The sequence below is a fragment of the Ostrea edulis genome, chromosome 1 (genome assembly GCF_947568905.1).
Source record: "Ostrea edulis chromosome 1, xbOstEdul1.1, whole genome shotgun sequence".
NCBI lineage: Eukaryota > Metazoa > Mollusca > Bivalvia > Ostreida > Ostreidae > Ostrea > Ostrea edulis.
The window spans coordinates 35,142,013-35,160,158 of NC_079164.1; the positions used below are offsets into that span (position 1 = coordinate 35,142,013).

The 18,146-nt window shown below is 36.1% G+C and overlaps 1 long non-coding RNA gene across 1 annotated transcript; it reads left to right on the forward strand.

Annotated features, from left to right (window-relative positions):
* The first annotated feature begins 14,097 nt into the window (after positions 1-14,097).
* On the forward strand, positions 14,098-16,947 carry LOC130049482 (uncharacterized). The gene is made up of 3 exons (XR_008797999.1): positions 14,098-14,520; positions 15,361-15,446; positions 15,552-16,947. It is a non-coding gene; the product is annotated as an uncharacterized LOC130049482 (long non-coding RNA).
* The last annotated feature ends 1,199 nt before the right edge of the window (positions 16,948-18,146 follow it).

The window sequence follows — 18,146 nt, forward strand, 5'->3', positions numbered from 1 at the left end:
TTTGAACTTTCTTCAAAATGAGGTCGTATTAACAAATAAGACATTCTGTTGATCGAAGCCGTACAACTTTTAAGAGGGCAGTTTGATTTCTTTCACCTGAATTAAATGCGTGGCAATTGGCGAGAAAACTTTGAGCTCGGAGCATCATAGTAAAAAAGTTCACGAAGAACCCTGAGTGATTGGGTGGGCATCGTGACAAAGTCGTGCTTAGAGTCGTCAGAACGAAATGTATACACCCGCTCTTTTGGCCAACGATTTCGTTTGGAACAATATGACAAGGGGGTGATTTTAGGGGGGGGGGGGTCATGGAAAATTGAAGGATGCATCTTCATCTAAAATGTATATGGTCAATACTCGATATTAACTGTTTACGAGAAACCAATTAATTAAGTGTTAATTTAGTAAATAAATATTCAATATGGAAAGGAAACAGGCTATAAGCCAATAAACGTCTTCTCCATATTTGGAGTGTTTTATCAATTGCTGACTAATATAACAAATAATTTACAATCACAATTACATACCCCGGTAGACCTGATACTCTGAGAGGAAGAATTCAGACGGGACTATGTATAAAAAAAAACATTCCAGCTGATTCAGTATATTTAAAATCGATGCAAATTAGCACTATACAGTCAATATGAGCTACTTAACATTGTTTAAAAAATTACTGTTTGTGGAGGGTACTAATGCAAGGTGAAGATAACGAACAGTGATCAATCTCATAACTCCTACAAGCAATACAAAATAGATAGTTGGGCAAACACGGACCCCTGGAATCAGGTGCCTAGGAGGAGTAAGCATCCCCTGTTGACCGGTCACACCCGTCATGAGCCCTATATCCTGATAAGGTAAACAGAGTTATCTGTAGTCAAAATCAGTGTACCAAGAACGGCCTAACAATCGGTATGAAACACGTCAGACAGCATTTGACCCAATGATAGGTTGATAACTTGATCGTTATTTGCGAGATGCTGACTTCAATATAGACTGTTGAAACCCCTGTACCATCAATTTGTTTGTCAGTAGCTTGCCTCGATTTAACAAGAGCAACGCCAACGTGGCATAATACGCCCGTAGATTTTGCTCAAGGAAAATACATTTTAGTGGGATTCATATTTTAGTGAAGTTAGCACTGTCCTCTGTGAACTAATTCATTATCATGGTGATCAAATATACCAAGTTATAATATCCTGGAGCTTACGGTTCGGTTTGTATCCTGCCCACAAGGTTTTCCTAATAAGTGATACTACGACCTTGACCTTTGACCTCTCACCTTGAAAAACAATAGGCATCTTCCTCTCATCATGGTGATCAAATGTACCAAGTTGCAAAGCCCTAGGGCTTATGGTTCAGTCTGTATCCTGCCCACAAGGTACAGACAGACGGACGACGCCATACCATAATACGTCCCGTCTTCGACGGGCGTATAAAAACTGACTATTCAGAACAAGCTCTTGTGTATGGTTTTTATGATTTAAACATACCTACCTACATCCACGAAATAACGAAATCGAGCTTCAATAAAAAGCAATATTTACTCTTTGGACGTTTTCTCCGGCCGCGAAAATTTGGTTGCACAATAATGAATGGAGAAGGTTTATGAGTTAATATCTTTTTCATGTGAAAGTAGCTTATGATTTGGCGACACGCTGTCCTCGTGTTGTATAAATTATAGAAATGCAGTGTTTTAGAAACTGGAAGGTGGCGGTGTTATGTTACTAATGACGTTGCTACCAGGTTTGTTGTCTTGTTGCAAAAACTGGTGGTATTACCAGGTTTGTTGTAGAAACTAGAGATATAATGTTAATAAGCATGTTCACCACGTTGTTGATTGTTTTACATCCTGTCGAGAATTTTTCGCTCATATTGAGACGTCACCAGCTGTAGATGTACCACAAAGTTAGACCTATGTTTAGCCCCTGGGCCGTAGCAGTGAGGGTTCTTTAACTTGGTAACACCTGCCGCGACAAGGGACCTCCGTTTTAAAGGTCAAATCCAAAATACCCGTGATTTTCACTTCTAAATGCCGAGCGTTTGGCGACGGAACATTTACTACCTTTTGTATATTTACGTCTTAGGTTCGAGCGGGGCTGGAACTCATAATTCCCGGTTACGAAGCGAACCCTCTACCACTGAGCTACCATGTTGTCAGCGAAACACAAATCGCAGCCATACTCTAGACGTCGCATGTTAAGGCTATGGATAGGCGTTCCCAATTCTTCCAGATGTCACGAAGTCTTGCTGCAAGAGAGAACAAATCTAGGTGTTGGTTGGTTTTATTTGAACAACTCCATTGTGATGAGGACTTAAGATGAAAATGGTCATACAAATTATCTCACATTTTGAAGGATAACTTTAACAATGAATTAATTTAAGATGCATTGAAATGATTTGAAATAAATTTAGTTTAACCGTTGCTTTCCCATAAGAAAAAATATTAAACTGCACTGCTAGATATCTCAGTGATGACCACCGCGAACTATACCACGTGGCAAAATATAGTCTTTAATGAATTCGTGTCTCATCCTTTCATACAAGTTCATACGCACGTGTACAACTTTTAAAAATACACTCAACCTACAAATACCTAACTTACTAAACAACAAACACCGTCCACATATTACACATACCAATCATCGTCACTCTGATATTTGCAAATGAGATAATCGAAAGTAAAAAATGTCCTTGTGTATGGTTTGAGCATATTCTAAATATTAGTTGTCTGTTGTAGTTAAAGGGACTGGGTTCACGATTTTTGATGAAAATATTTTTCATTTTCGATGTTAAACATTAAAAATATAACTCATTTAATGTTGACGGCCAAAATTTTGACCTTCTGAATGCAAGAATAAAAGCACTATTTTAACCTTAGATACGTGCTATGTAAACAAAGACTCGAGTCTTTTTATGTATACAAACACACAAGTGAAATATTGATTTTGTAATATAAAGCATCTTCATTTTGCATAGTCACAAATTTTAACTTTTAGATGACATATTTTACCCCAAAAATGCTTGAAATGTGAAAGATATGATAAACTTAGAACGATATCTAATTCTTTTGAAAATTTCGTAAACAATAACACACCGTAATCTTTGTTTACAAAACAAATAACAAACTCTCTAAAATGAGCTTCTGTGATGATGCATAACCATAATATTTATGTGAAATCTTTTAAACACATTAGACAGTAGATTTTGATCATTAAATGTGAAAAAGAAAATTTTGTGGAAAATCGTGAATCAGTCCCTTTAATGCTTGGGTTCAACTGCGACGTCACTATCAACTAAACTTCTGCGCAATTGCACACAATGAACACTATTTAGAAGAAGTAGAATGCTGCATTTAATTAATATCGTTATTGCTGCGCAAGTGTCATCAGTTCATTAATCGCTCAACTGTATGACAAACAGGATGATTTCAGCTTCTCCATCGTCAACTTCCCACATTTATGTAGCAATATTCCATTATCACCTGCATATGGTGTTTATATATCTCAACTGATTCGATATGCAAGAGCTTGTTCTGGGTATAGTCAGTTTTTAAATCGAGGTAAGCTACTGACAAAAAAGTTGATGGTACAGGGATTTCAACAGTCTCGATTGAAGTCAGCATTTCGAAAATTCTATGGTCGTTATAACGATCTAGTTCGTCAATACAACCTCGCATTGGGTCAAATGCTGTCTGACGTGTTTCATACCGATTGTTAAGCCGTTCTTGGCACACTGATTTTGACTGCGGATAACTCCGTTTACCTGATCAGGATATGGGGCTCACGGCGGGTGTGACCGGTCAACAGGGGATGCTTACTCCTCCTAGGCACCTGATCCCACCTCTGGTGTGTCCAGGGGTCCGTGTTTGCCCAACTATCTATTTTGTATTGCTTGTAAGAGTTATGAGATTGATCACTGTTCGTTATCTTCACCTTGCATTATTACGTAATACGTAAGATCGCGACTACTTTTTCCGTCTTGGTTTTAAATTTTACTTTCCCATTTCAAAGTCTCGCGAGACCCAGAGTATGCGAGAATTTGAGCATGTTCATCTTCCCAAGTCAAGGGTTTCTGATCCGCTCCTCTCGTTGGTGAGGAGAGGAGCGGATCAGAAACCCTTGACTTGGGAAGATGGGGCATGTTGCTAAATAATACCAGTTCTGCAACTTTTGTCGTGATCGGTTCACCTGATTTTAACAATGGTGCACTATCATTGCATTGCAGTAGACTGTAGTAATGATTCAAGAAAGAAACAATTCGCAGAAATCCACAAATGATAGATTTTAATGGAAATGTGGTGGATTTTTCCCCACTGCTGTCAGCCAGGAAATTCCCAAAGCTGAGAAGAGCTTGCGTCAAAAACATATGGCTTCACGAGCTAAATTCAGGGGTTCGTATTTTCTGTATCCAGACGTTTTTACACATCTTTCATTTTAAAATGCTTTTAATTGTGGAAAGCACGTGTTAAATCGTCTTCCGATGCCATGTTTGAATAAATAAAAAATGCCCAAGATCGACATGCTTTTCTGGACTTCTTTACAAGAGAATTCCGCTAACTCGATATTAGTCCCGTGGGGATCCTGGTTAGAATAGGTCCTCAGTACCCCCTTGCTTGTCGTAAGAGGCGACTAAAGGGGGCGGTCCTTCGGATGAGACCGCAAAAACCGAGGTCCCGTGTCACAGCAAGTATGGCACGATAAAGATCCCTCCCTGCTCAAAGGCCGTAAGCGCCGAGCATAGGCCTAAATTTTGCAGCCCTTCACCGGCAGTGGTGACGTCTCCATATGAGTGAAATATTCTCGAGAGGGACGTTAAACAATATACAATCAATCAATCTAACTCGATATTTACGATCTTGCGTATTATTGAGTACATGTGAAGTACTCGACAAAATGTACACTTTAATTTACTCAGTTTCAGCATGTTATTTAATTATCATTTTCATAACCCTTACTTAGCGTATATACAGGGGTATAATTGCTAGCGTATCCTTCAAGTATGATCCATATAGTTACAGAACTCAGATATATTGCGTTATTAATGTTAAACAATAGATAGGATCGTTTTCACACAAATTTGTCTTTTCTGGTGGTTCTTAAGAAGAGTATTTAGAAACTATACTCTTTTTTTTCTCCGATTAAACATATTGCTCCAGATTTTCAATAATTGCGTGATCACGAAGGCTGTGGGGAAAAGTCAGCTTTCGTATGCGATGAAAAGGTGAAGATAACTAGCAGTGATCTCATAACTCCCATAAGGAATACAAGATTAAGGAGTTGGGCAAACATGACCCACTGGAAACACCAGAGGTGAGATCAAGTTCCTCGCTGACAACTACACCACGAAGTCATACAATCTTGTCTGCTTCAATATACTTATCTGGTGTAGCATTCCTCCTCAAAAGTCTCCGTCGAAAATCTTAAGAACGAATATTCTCATTTTCAGATAGAGTTGGTCCAGTATTTTGTAACCATAAAACGATATTTCTTCACAATAAGATTGAGCCCTATGAAAAAATATGTAAAATGTTTTTGAACATTGTATATTTAATTTCAGCAGATTATATATATTTGATAAAATTACTAAAGATGGGATCCCGATAATTTTTATCTGGGTTATTCATATGCTGTTCATGGGTTGGTTGTCTGCAAATCCTTTAACATCCTGCTCGAGAATTTTTCACTCGTATGGAGACGTCATCATTGCCGATAAGGGGCTGCAAACTTTATGCCTATGCTCCGCGCTTACGGCTTAAGAGGCATATTTATCGTGCCACACTTGCTGTGACACGGGGCCTCGGATTCTGTGGTCTCATCCGAAGGACTGTTCCATTTAGTCGCCTCTTACGACAGGTAAGGGGTAATGAGGACCTATTCTAAACCGGATCCCCACGGGAGCCGTTCATGGACAGTTGGCTCATCTTATTACCTAAACAAATCGATATATGTATAGTGTGGGTTTTACTATATAACAGACATTTATTATTACCATCCTTGGAAGACGGTATTATAAAGTATTTTATGCCTCGTTCACACGAAGAATTTAATTCGCATTAAACGTAAGTTAATGCGAATTAAATCTGAACCGCGTTCACACGGAGATTTTAATGCGCATTAGTTTACTTCGAATTAAAATTGACGTCGCGATTAAATGTACACGCATGCGTAAAGGCAAATTTGGGTCACATGCATCATACCCATGGTCAGCTATATATATTAATGTCAGTTTTGTACGAAAAACTAAGCAAAATGATAATAATCACTAAATGATGTACAAACAGCATGTCATTAGATAGGGTAGGGTGGTCTAATTTCGACCGATTATGTTTACCACGTGAATTAGAAACGAATATATCGATATCGATACATGACAGAGTTAATGTTAAACTGGTTGGCCGGGTTGCACGAAGTGCAAATCCGGCTATAGTATGGTGAAGTGCGGGCGGGTGGGCGGTTGGGGAAATTTTGTGAAATCAACTCCTCCTACAGTTTTTTATGTACAACCTTGAAACTTTGCAGAAAGTAAGTATATATATTGAAGTTATGCACTAGGTTTTTTGAAGTCTGACCTTTGTCGAATATGAACGCTACAGCAAAAAGTTGTTACTAAAAATAGAGTTCAACTTGAAAAACGTAAATGAGATTATCTTTTGTGGTTAAATTTAGTTGCACTACCTCTGAGGAAAAATTCAATTATATATGAATGTCAAATTTCCTGGGCATGAGTTGTAAATTTGCAATATAAATAGAGAAATTCTGTTTCTTTATCATATAATCATATACAATTCAAGCACCCGAAGTTATTGTTCATTTTAGTTATTATTACTTAATATTACATATATCAGCAGTGCTCCAAGTTGCGAGTAAAACGGTCGCATTTGCGACCAGAAAATCAATTTTGCGACTAGAGATTATAATTAAGTCGCATTTTCACGAGTGAAGGAAATTTGGGCAACCAGTAAAATTTTAGAATCGGGATCGGAAGTCTGAATAAATATTTTTAGTCTCGGTCAAAACAATCCAAGATGGTGGGAAAACGAGGTTTAGAGCACTTTGGATTTATCAATAGTAAAAAACAGAAACCTCAGCCTTGTACATGTAACAAAGAAATTCAAGAATCACACGGGGAAAGTTCTGCATCAAAAGATGGCGTAGCAATGTCTAAAGAGAAATGCAAAAGTAAAGGAAGAACCCCAGTCCTGAAATGGCGGAGGAAATTTTCGTGATGGCAAAATGTTTTGCAGAATTTGTGAGGCCAATAAGCCAGCAACGTCCACAATTTCTAGACATCCGTTGTCCTATTTCGCCACGACCGAGTGTACATCTTTCAAACGTGGAAATGTGACTATTCACGGTAACAGTAAGAGACATGTCGTTGTCCGTGACTGCATTATTAGCAGTAAGTCGAGCGGGCAACAGATAACTACCACCAAATAAATCCTTACTCAAATTATTTACTCTAAATATTGCAACCCGGCCAATTGAGTCTTTGACCCCCCCCCCCCTTTTTTTTTTTTAGATATCTTGATTGCTCTCATCTTGTCATCATTTTTCAGTGTTAAATATCTTTAAAGAAAAAAAAAATAAGGAAATACAACGTTTTTAGTAACATTGTCAACATCAGGGTAACTTCGACCATGTATGGGGTAAATTCGACCACATATCTATGTTATACCGTTTTATTGACTTGGGTGTGTCTGTGAAGGGGGGTACAAGCGGAGCAGACTTTTTTTTTCAGTTTCGTCCTTATTGTATGAACATTGTGGATCCAGAAATTAATCTATGGTTCTAAATAAAAGACTTTCATGCGTTTCGATACATACGTTTATTGTTCACTAGTAGTGTTTGATGATAACTATATGACATTAAAAAGACTAAAAATCTAAGAGAATGATCTGAATTTGTTTCCAAATAATAGATATGATTAAAACGCTGGGTATCTGTGGTACCTATCGGGTGAATGAATATTGTGAACATATTTTGTATGGAATGAAAGGGGGGGGGGGCTGTGACATGCACACCAAGAATTTACCAAATATTAAAGAATATAACTGTTAAGAAATAATCATTCAACCAAACAATGATACAATTTTGTCCAAAGAAATTGAACTATCCATAACAGGTAGGGAAGGATTTAACCATGGTGATAACCTGTTACCCCCCATATATCGATGATTTGGACGAGTCCATTGCTACAGCACGTGTTACATAAGATTTTATTTTGTCGCGCAATACAGAGTTGGACAAAGAAAGAGTCTTCCCCTTGTTTGTCAAGAAGTTTTAGGCTACTATTATGCCACCAACTTTCCTCCGGCGTTGTCCCTCTTCTCAATTAAAAAAAACCCAAACGATGCCCCATTTAAAAATCCGGGATCCACCACTGTGTGCCTCAATGAACTAGTAATTATAGATGTGTTATTGTAACAATAAGTTGTATTTGAAATAAATTATTATCCAATTTATTCATTTGTAATGAAACATGTTTTAAATTTAATGTGTTGGGTACGTGTCCACATAAAAACAAAATGATCAGGCTGCCTGGACCCATAATTTGCGCTTGTTGAATCTTGTTGAATCTTTCAACAAGAGGCAAATTATAGGGGGGGGGGGGGGGGTGACTGGATCTTACGATGTCAGATTCTATATGTACTATAGTGTCATGGGACGACAAGATTTGTAAATTACTGTAGAAAACAGAACGTGATTAAAGAAACTTTATCAATATTTAAAGGGACTGGTTCATGATTTTTGATAAAAATATTTTTCATTTTTTTATGTTAAACATACGGTGGTATATTTAGGACACAGAATTTTTTTTTTTCAAAGATACTAGGCAAAAATTATCTCGTGCACACGACTTATTATCTCGTGCGCACGACATAATATCGCGTGCGCACGACATAATATCGCGTGCGCACGACATAATATCGCGTGCGCACGACTTATTATCTCGTGCGCACGACTTATTATCACATGTTTTCTATATAAAAGCTTGATTATAACCCTTTCCTAGCTACATAACCGTTAGACCAGTCAGTTTCGATTTAATTTGGTACATGCAATTTGTCCTCAGTAACTAAACATTAATACTTTCTTTACAACAGTATGCTAGTGCTCTTATGCATTTGCAGGTTTACATTCAGGTTTTCCCCATTCATTGCGTGAGAGAGAGTGTGTGTGCGAGTGTGTGTGTGTGTGTGTTAAAAACTGCGCTGAATATGGTGTATATGAACAAGGTAATTATCCTTGTGTTGTATACTTTCAATTTATAATACGGTCACAAGAGGAAATTACATCATCGTTATGTGGAAACTTTACAGCCACATACAATTTTAAAAGTAGAAACAGTGAGAAATGACCAGTGACCCAGGAGCAGGATTGGCCAATAATGGCTTATAAAAATTGATTACAAGTTATTGGTATTTATTGAAATCGTTTGAATTGGGTAAGCATTGTATATAACCTATAAAAATCTTCGTTGGAAACCCACGGGCAGTCTCGCACACGTGAGCCAACACATTGAACTTTTCTCATTTTAATGAATTATCCAACAATGAGAAAGTGAAACTCGGTATGAAAACGAAGATCATGTTATGAAAAAAAAGCAGTTGTTTAAGATAAATCCGTAAGAATTAACACGATTGGAGAAATTTCCTTCACAAAAGTGTGAAGAAGCCAATCGGATTAGGGCATAAATTAATCATAAGAACAAGAAAAATTTAATGAGTTGGCCCACGGTCAGTAAGCATGTGCGAGACTGCCCTAAGGATAGCGGCAAGATGAAACCTTGCATCGCCTTTTATCTTTTCTTCAATTTGAAGCCCTATGACAACTTATTAATTTCACTTCCTTTCATATTTCTTTTTTTCATACTAGTATCTCTTGATATCGATAAAAATCTCATAAACATGTATGATATCAGTCTGCAATTATCCATAACGCACTATCTGTCATTCACTTAAACAATTTTATTGATACATTGGCTGATTTAATTCTATATCAGTACAACAACCTCCACAGTTTTTCTTTTAGTTTTCCATACAGTTCCCGGCCAGATGAAGCACAGTCTGGCATTTGCCAGCCATTTTCTTCCATCAGAATGCGACAAATACTATCGAAATCCGGATCATTTGTATTTAAATTAGGGTGGTTAAAAGTACACTCATTTTTGCATGCATTTAAAAACCGATCATTAGACAGCCACAAATAATCCCTGGTGCCGTAATCTTCTGGTGACATGTACATTATAACTGGACGTCCATGGAGTACGTGCTCGTTTCTTGACCTTCGAATCGGATGCAAATTTCAAAGAAGCTGGATGTCGTTCAATTCCTTCTGATAAAAACACGAATACGAGATAATAAGTCGTGCGTACGAGATATTATGTCGTGCGCACGAGATGCTATGTCGTGCGCACGAGATAATAAGTCGTGCGCACGAGATAATAAGTCGTGCGCACGAGATATTATGTCGTGCGCACGAGATATTATGTCGTGCGCACGAGATAATTTTTGCCTAGTATCTTTGAAAAAAAAAAAAATTCTGTGTCCTAAATATACCACCGTATAAACATTAGAAATATAACTCATTTAATGTTGACAGCCAAAATTTTGACCTCCTGAATGCATGAATGAAATCAATATTTTAGCCTTAAATATGTGTTATGTAAACAAAGACTCGAGTCTTTTTATGTAAACAAACAAACAAGTGAAATATTGATTTTGTAATATAATGCATCTTAATTTTGCATAGTCACAAATTTTAACTTTTAGATGACACATTTCACCCAAAAAATGCTTGAAAAAGGAAAGATATGATAATGCTTAGATCGATATCCATTTCTTTTGAAAATTCCGTAAACAATAACGTATCGCAATCTTTGTTTACAAAACAAATAATAAATTCTCTAAGATGAGCTTCTGTGATGATGTATAACCTTAATTTTTATGTGAACTCTTTCAAACACATTATACAGTAGATTTTGATCATTAAAAGTGAAAAACAAAATTTAAGGTAAAATTGTGAATCAGTCCCTTTAAGTTGCTAAAACTTGAAATGTGATTGTAGGTAAATAATAAAACTTGCATATAAGGAAATTCTGTTATACAGCTATAAAGTAAAGTCATGAAGATTTATTGATTTTCTTTCTTGGTTGTTTTTTCTTTTCTTTATTTTCCTTTGCAGCTTGTCTTTCCCGCTTTCCGTTGACAACCTCGTCGCTAGTGAGAAGGCGATGACTGGTAATGCTGCCAGAAGATGACGATTTAAGAATCTTTGGAGTAGGCTGCGGAATGGAGAAGATGTCATCAATTTCAGTATTCCAGTTATGTGCACTATATGTACTGCTGTCCACATCGCCGGCGGCAGTCAGTTCAAGAGCACCGTTTCCTAATGCATTCAAAAGCGTCCCAACGTCTGCTGGGGGTATCTGAGCATCCAGGATAGCCATGTCGTCTGGTATCCACCCTGGGTCAGTTGAGCTGCTTGATTCATTGACATGTTCAGTTAATGAGACGGCTGTCTCGGCAAGGAGAGTTAAAGACAAGTCAAGCGGTGCAGAGGAGGTAGATGGCTGAGAGTCACGGGGTGCAGAGGAGGTAGAGAGCTGGGTGCTCTAGGGAATGTCAAAAGCTTCCGATGGCAAATAAACATAATCTGGCAAAGCGTTGGCATCCATAGGCCAGATACCAGTGGCACGAAACCCACTCTTAATGTTGTCAGCCGTAACTGATTTGTCCCATGCTGATTTAAATAATCTTGGCCAAGTGACCTTATTGACTTGGTGATCAGGGTGGTCTGCCATAAATTCTGAGCATGCTCTGTCATAAGCCTTACTGAAGGGCCCGAACACTGACTTGTCAAGTGGCTGCAGATGATGGGAAGTGTGAGGAGGTAATGCCATTATCATGATGTTATGAGAAATAGCTGCCTCCAAAAGACCTAACACCTCATGAGAACTGTGTGAATCTAAAATGAGAAGTTGTGGACTTTGAGTTCCACAGTGTTGAAGGAAGACATTTTTTAACCACAGCTCGCCAAGCAAGTCGCACATCCAAGCCTTTTCTTGATAAGTCCAAACTGTATCTTGGGGTGCATCTATAGTTGCAAATGACTCCAAACATCTCGGAGTTTTACCTTTGACAACACACATCGGAGGCATCTTGTTACCAGCAGCATTGACGCATGCCAGTATTGTAATATTCTGGCGAGAGGTTGAGGTTCTTCCTGGCAGAGACTTAACCCCTCGCTGAGCAAGAACGGCAGAGGGACTGTGACAGAATTGTTTTCCAGTTTCATCCGCATTCCATACATCACACGCCGCTAAATTATTCTCTCTGATGATTATATGAAGATCGTCAAAATATTTGTTAACCACCGTCTTGTTTAGCATTCGAGAACGCGAAGTGCACAGCTGCTCTGGTTTGCGTATGACAATTTCTGGATGCCTAGACTTGAATCCTCTCCACCAGTCATCTCCGGGAACCCCATTCTGAAATGTGAAACCTTTTAATTTGGCAAGGCGAGCAACTTTAATTACGAGTTGCTTTTTGGTGACCCCAAAGCCCTTTTCTGCGGCAGCCAAAACCTTCTCCACTATAGTATTTTCTATTTCTATTGGAAATACCGTTTTCCGTCCCGGTTTTGCACCTTTTTTAATTTTTCCGGTCACATGATCAACTATTGTTGTTTTGGGGACTTTGAACATTTTGGATGCTTTTCCGTAACTCATCCCTTTCAACTTTACAGCATCCACCGCATTTTCCAGATCTGATTCTTTGTATTTGACATAAATATTCTGTCCTTTCCTCGGCATCTAAAATAGGAAATTTATTTTGTGCTTTAATAAAAAAAAAAAAAAAAAAAAAAATTACCGTGCGAGTTTTTATTTTATTTTTTATTTAAAACGTTTACAATGAAAACATTTCAATTTCTTCTCTGTAATCTTCTATGGCAGTGCGGATATTCTCGTCTAGTAAGGTACATGTCTGACAAAGAGAACCGGCGACAAACACGATACTCGTTTCTCCCTCGTCAAGTTTTGGTTTTTCTTGACTTCATATAAACATATGCCAATACGGAAATTCGATGACAACTTTATTTTAAAAGGGAGCCAAGATCCATCAAGCATTCGTGGTCAAAAAGTACTTCGTTCTCAAGAAAATAAATTACTTCCTTCCTAACTAAAGTTTGTAAGATAGAACCGTCACTTCCGTGTACTCCAATCTCTCGTTTGTGAATCATCTTTGTCAAGTTTTGATACATGCTGAAAATAATTGAATAATACGAATGTTATATTGTTATGCTATTCAGTTCGGTTGTTCAGCTAAATTTCGCGTCCGGTAAGGGGATGCAATTTTTTTTTTAATACACATCGTGTGATTTATTTTTTTTATCTGAAGAGGCGGTGGCTTTCAGGAATGCTCAAATATTTTATTTCTTCTTCTTTTTTTTATTCTAGGATGTCAGATAATTCGTTTCAAAGTATTTAAAAAATTTCACACACTCTTTAAGTTGTGTGAGTTTTTGCACTGCCATAGTAAACTTAAACACTATATTTACATATCGGTCGAAATAACCCACATGCAATGAAATTGTGTATGGGTAGCTTCGACCGATTACTCTGAAACATTTCTGTTGTTAAATGGATGTAATCATACAGTTTACATATATATTTCATTATTTTCTGAATTCGATTTCATCTTTTTGTTAACAATAACAACAATGGATAGTTTGATGAATTTTTAAGATACCTTTTATGGTGTTGTTGTCGTTCGTAAATTCCCGGGGTGTCTAGTCTGTCAAGTATTTCCGTGGTAACCATCAAAGTCAAACAAATGTTTTGTAAGAACTCGGAAAATAAAATTCAAAAATTGTATGAGAAAGTATTTTATTTCCGGAAAATGGCATGATACATACAATGACATATTTACTGAAGTAAAACACCATCGGTCGAAATTACCCAGGTGGTCGAAATTAGACCACCCTACCCTAATATCAGACGTAAATCTGTGCTCTGCATAGGCATACTGAGTAATACATGTGGAAGGAATTGTTTTTGAATACGACAAAAATGTTTTAAGGTAGCGACGGATAGCAACCACGTGATCAGTAAAAATTGTGTATTTTCACGTGAATTCATTTTCCGGAATTCCTTACTCCGTCATAGAATAGTCGAAAAACAAAAAGGGGTTCCGAAAGTGTTTTGTTGCTGTGACTGACTCGCCTACAGAAAATATGCACATACCACATAAGTATACGTCAATGTCTGTAATAATGGTAGATCAAATGTTTCATCTGTGTGAAACTTATTGCTAATCGAAATGTTAAACCCACCACCAATCCATGTACATAGATGCGCTACGTAAACAAAGTTGTTGATTGATGCATCGTAATGTCCGAGTGCTGCATGCTGAGAGATTAAATACTGTTTATACAGTCATTGAGAGGCTAAACAAAGTTTCTTGCAAGAAGAGGAAGTTGGTGGATGCATTGAACTTGGACAACGAAATCATAGTTTCGTTTGGTGAGTGAAAAAATGCCATAAATTTGTATTCAAAAGTTCAACTCACATTTCCTCTGCCATTTCACAACGAGATTTATAATAACATCTGTAAGTTTAAACACACGACATACAGTAGATGTATTATTTTGTATGTATATATGTATTCCATATGTACATAAAATATAACTCCCACCTGTGCATGTGATTGTAAACGAACGGATGTCATGTAAATGTATACCACATTTGTAAACAAGGGCTCTCACAACTCTTTTACTAAGAAAATAATAATATCGTTATGAAAATAATCGTTACGAAAATAACATACCTTGAACTACGTGTTTAAAAGTAATGAAAAACAAATATCTGTATAGACCTACTATCTAGGGGTATGAGGGAACCAGATAAAAAGTGGAGGGGGGGGGGGGGGCATGTGTTGAATTATAATTCCCTAGACTATAGTATACATGTATACTATTACTTTGAAATTTCAGTGACCTAAGAAATATATCAAACCTGAAGTTTCATGTTTCACACAAACATGTAGGTTGGCAAAACCTTTTTAAATAATGTAAATTAATCACAAGTCTGCATAAGTAAGATATGTATACTACACGTATGCCCTTCTCTTGACCCATATTTTGTAAATAAAACAGATATGATAAGTCTATGGCAGTTTATGAAAACATATATACATGTCATCTCATTGCAATTTATAATTTTGAAACATCAGTATTTAAATTTTAACTGAATATGTGTTGAGACACAGTTTTAAAATTCACATTGTCTGATGCAATCTAATTACTCAATGGTATAATATAGACCTAACTGTGCAAATATCAATTATGATGATCTTTTTTCTAGGCATCAGCCTGAAGACCGAGGGAGGTTAGATAGGACCAGTGCAGGTTGAAGTGGATTTCGAGTCAACAAGTATAACAGCAAGGGAGGTACTATATATTTTTTTTGATAAACATTTGTAAAGACAATTCTGAGTATATCAGATATTCATCTTTTTTGCTATATTTAAATATATTTATCTATATTTTGAACAGGTACTCCATTTACAGTGATGATGACATATCCCCTGGACCCCCACAACTCCACAAATTTAAAAATGTTTGATCAAGTTCCGAAGATTAAAGAACTACTGCAAAATTTGGGACTGGATGAAAAACATTAATTCACTTATATGAGCTCAGAGCAGTGGATGTTATACAACATACTTTAAACTAAATTGTGAATTTAAGGGAAAACAAGTACATGTACTCGTATATTACAAGTACATGCCTTTTGAAAGACAATAATATTGCATAGATGTAAAGGAAATTTCAATGTTGATTATTCTTTCTTAGATATATTAGTAAAAAATGTGCACATGATAGAATATCAATTTTATAACTTCAATCAATGTGTTTGAATTTTCCTTGTAATTCAAAATTTAGTTGAAACATACATCATAGATACATTAATGTATATCAAATTTTTAGAAAAGTTCATAATGGAACTAATTCACCCCCCCCCCCCCCACCCCCCCTTATACATACAGTGAACATAGACCTTCACCTGAGGAAAACTTCAGTTAGTTAATGAAATATACATGTACATGCATTCTCAGTTATCCAATAGTGAGTTTTTGGTTCCATGTGAAACTACAATTAGAAATCTTAAACTTATGAAAGACACACCTATCTGTGAGGGTAAGATGACTCAGATGGACTTAAATGTAGTGATCCATGGGCAGTCCATGGGTCTCTTTCCATTGATATTAATTATTTATTGAAATATGAAATGGTTATTTAAACATATTTGGTGTATTATACTGTATAGTGATATAAATTTCTATCAAAAAATATGTATAGGTAATAGATTTGGTCCAGTTATTACAAGAAATTGTATGAAAAATAACTAAATATTTAGGCAATCATTGTGAGTGCGAAAAGGTCAACTGCAATAGCACACACTATATGTCATTCTTAAATGGCTCATAGAAACTTCTAGTATTGTGAGTTTGAATGCTCAATATGGTAATTTGGGAATGCTTAATCATTTAAGGTCAGTAGTTTATCTCTGCTGACTGTATCTCTTAAAATTCATTTCTAGAAGGGAGGGGGTAGGGTTACAAAATCTGACATAGTTTCAGATTAAACCTCATTTGGTATATTTTTTTCTATTCAATATTTTAGATACTACTTGACTTATTGTAAAAATGAAATAAAATCAGAAATTTTATGAGCAGAATTTTGTTGTCAGAAAATGTATGCCTGATAGTATTTGAGAAACGCCATATTTAGGGTAAATTTGGCCAATTGCCAAGTCGAATCATGCCAATGTTTTCCTTAGATGCATTTTGAATTTCTAATCCATGTTGATTTTTTATCTGTTTGTGTTTAATTTACATAACTATATATGACAAACAATATTTCTGGTGTCAATAAAATTTTTATTGGCTTTTGTGTTAATTTGCTCAATTTTGGCATTTTTTGCCTTTTGGGGCTGCAAAAGAATGGATTTCAATCTCGCTTTCCTCGGAAATTAACCTGATTACTTTTGTTGATTTTTTGATATGTTTTAGGATAAAGTCAAAATGTTATAATAAATAAAATTGAAAAAAATTCAATGAGCGGTTTTTTGGGGGCTAGCTATCAATAGCTACCTTAAAATAGTGATATGATTTTCTTTTTTACCATATGACGTCATAGTAGACTTATAATACGTATTAGTAATTAAAAATTACGTCACAACAGTAGTCAGCGAAATGGTGAAAAAGACGTTCCGAAGTTTTAAAATTGGGCCTGTGAAGAAACAATATATTGTCTAGATTGAATGCTGGTCGTCAGAAGAAATAACAAGTAATTTCTTGGGAACATATAAATAAACACACAAAACTCCTTATGTGTAGATCAGTTATGCATGTAAATTGTAAACATGTAGTATACTACATGTATATAGCGTTTTGAACAAAGAATTCTGTATCTACACATTATTCATTAAAATATCTATAAAAATAATTTTCAATAACATAGTCTATTCTTTACTTTATTTCGCGCACCTATTAATGGAGATGCATACGAATTTAATGCGCATTAGTTTACTTCGCATTAAATATTACTGCCGTGTGAACACTATTTAATTCGAATTAATTTAATGCGCATTATTTTACTTCGCATCAAATTTAATGCGCATCCGTGTGAACGAGGCATTAGTCTTCGGACAATACACTTCCTCTCCTTTGTGATAGGCAGAAAATGCATGATGTGAAAAATTTATTTCATTGGTCAACGCAAGGGAGATGATTTGCTGGTGATATAATTTACGTACCACTTAACAATTGTACAAGATTTTCAATCTTTTAAAAAATCAGAGAAAACGAAAAGAAACTTGCCATGTATAAATAAAACTGACACTTTAATACAACTATCAAAAACGTTTCTATAATATAATGAATATTAGGAATTATTTTTTTTTGCACGCAACCCTTAAAATTCTTCTCGGGCAATTCAAAGCCATTATGAATTGTTTCTTGCTGTGTGAAAAATACATTATCATTTTATCAAACACACTAAACATCTGCTTCTCACTGTTTTTTCTGAGGTTGAGAAGAAACAATGCTATTTATTTATAATACAAATAACATGTTTATTTCAAGG